Below are 2,143 nucleotides of genomic sequence, written 5' to 3'. Positions count from 1 at the left end.
GAGGAGTGGATTTGGAGCTGAGAGTAGTAACAATGTTATTCTGGGCAATTACTAGTAAATTAAAGTCTCAGAAAGTATAATACAAACAAATGCTTATGTTTCAACCATCAGACAGTATGTTTCCAGGCTATAAAAACCCCCAGCACTTGTGATTAAAATAACTTTTAAAAGTATTTTAATTAGAATAATTTTAAACTGTAAAATATTTAAAAAATCATATTGTTACCTCTTTGATACACCTTTGTGGGAGCAGAGCATCCTCACATTAAATTCTTAATATTTAGCCAATATATTTTATTTGGAGTTTGCTGGAGCATTGCTCTTTAAAAATAATCTTTAAGTATTTCAATATATACTGTTTTACTAAAAATAGGTATTTTGTTGATTTCAGGTGTTAGTTTTTGGAAAAGAAAAAAATTTTATACCTATACAGTTGACCCTTGAACAACACAGGGCTGAACTATGTGGGTCCACTTATACACAGATTTTGGGTGGGGACTGCCAAGAGCTTTATTATTTCTGTTTGGTCTAATAGACCAAAGGAGGAGGTCTCCAAGGTGGCTGAAAAGCTGTTTAGTAGCTGCAGAAAGAGGTTCAGGCAGGAGCCTTGACACTAGAGGGATGCCAGAGGAACCCCTCAAGGGCTGTGGGGCTCCAGAAACTCCTAGTCATACTTGAGGGTGAGCCTTTTAAAGAGATACTTACCAACTCCACTTAGGAGCCAGCCAGCCAGCCTGCGGAGGTTAGTCTGGTGGTCATCATCTTCTTGATGAATTCCACCTCCTCATCTAGGAAGTGGCTTTCCAGGAAGTCACAGAGATGGGAGTCTGCACAGCCAGGACCTAGGGCATGCAGATCCAAAAGAATTCTTTTGGTTCAGGTTCTTCCCCAGGACTATAGCAGTCTGTAAGAATCCAGGGTTTTATCCTATTCGTTTTGGGATGGCTTCTGCAGGTCCTGGAAGAGGGCACGGCCACCACACTGGTTTTGTGTATTCAAGACGCTAGGTGCCGTCTCAATCCTCCTTGGCCAACTTGAGGAAGTGGCCCATGCCCTCCAGGGTCACAACATCCTGGTCAAAATAGAAGCCCAGATAGGGGTAAATGTAGGAGACCCACAGATGCATGTTGCTCAGGTGGTTGTCATCAGCCTCCACCTCAGTGGAATAATTCTGAGGAATCTGGGAGCTGGTATTTGATGGGCAATAAGGAGCTAAGCTCAAAAAATGGTGTTGGCTTGGACCGGAGGTAGAGGATGCCTGAGATGATGGTTCTGAAGGTTACCACTGGAAAAGAGGTCGGAGAGGGTTAGAGGCTGAAAGAAGGGACGTACCTGGGTCGGTGCTGTCCAAACACTGTTGAAGCAACAGAGAGATCCACATGACTCTGTGGTGCACTGCCTATATATGGATGTTTTAATAGTACAGTCCTATAGATGTATTCTCTTCCTTATGATTTTCTTAATAACATTTTCTTAATAACATCTAATAACATTAGCTTACTTTACTGTAAGAATAGGCCATATAATATGTATAACATATAAAATATATGTTAATCAACTGTATCATTGGTAAGGCTTCCAGTCAACAGTAGGTTGTTAGTAAAGTTTTTGGGGGAGCCAAAAGCTGTGGGGAGATTTCCAATTGCTCAGGAATTGGGACCCTTAACCCCCACATTGTTTCAGTGCCAAGTGCAATGCTAAATGTACAAATCTCATCAAAATGCAAAGTAGAATTTACTAATTTTGCATTTATAAAAAGCATTTCTGAAATAAAATTTATAGAAGAAGCAGTAAAAAATAGGAAGCAGGTAGGTAGACTTTCTGAAACATTTAACATGCAGCTTATTTTTATAGCAGGTGTACACTATGATCTCTTAATAGTAATGCTCTTTGAAAAGGCATGGTCTTCAGTGTGCTGACTCCTTTTATAGACTCCTCACACCACAACCTTGAATATTTAAGTAGAGCAGCGGATAACACCTCTGCAGCAGTTGGTAAGGTCTGAACACATGAAAATGCTTTAGAGGATCACTCACTGCAATCTACTGACCTTTTGGAAAAAGCCCAATGTTTGAATGTTTTATGGACAGCACTTACAATAGAAGTTGCTCCTTTAATCTCTAAGACATGTTGTGATGCAGTC

The 2,143-nt window shown here is 40.3% G+C and overlaps 1 pseudogene; it reads right to left on the bottom strand.

The window, feature by feature from the left end:
* Positions 1-664: 664 nt before the first annotated feature.
* Positions 665-1,381, bottom strand: LOC125930457 (ferritin light chain-like; annotated as a pseudogene).
* Between the last annotated feature and the right edge of the window lie 762 nt (positions 1,382-2,143).

Source organism: Panthera uncia, chromosome A2, assembly GCF_023721935.1.
Source record: "Panthera uncia isolate 11264 chromosome A2, Puncia_PCG_1.0, whole genome shotgun sequence".
Taxonomy (NCBI): domain Eukaryota; kingdom Metazoa; phylum Chordata; class Mammalia; order Carnivora; family Felidae; genus Panthera; species Panthera uncia.
The sequence above is the reverse complement of the archived record's forward strand: the minus strand, read 5'-3'. Positions and strand labels throughout refer to the sequence as shown.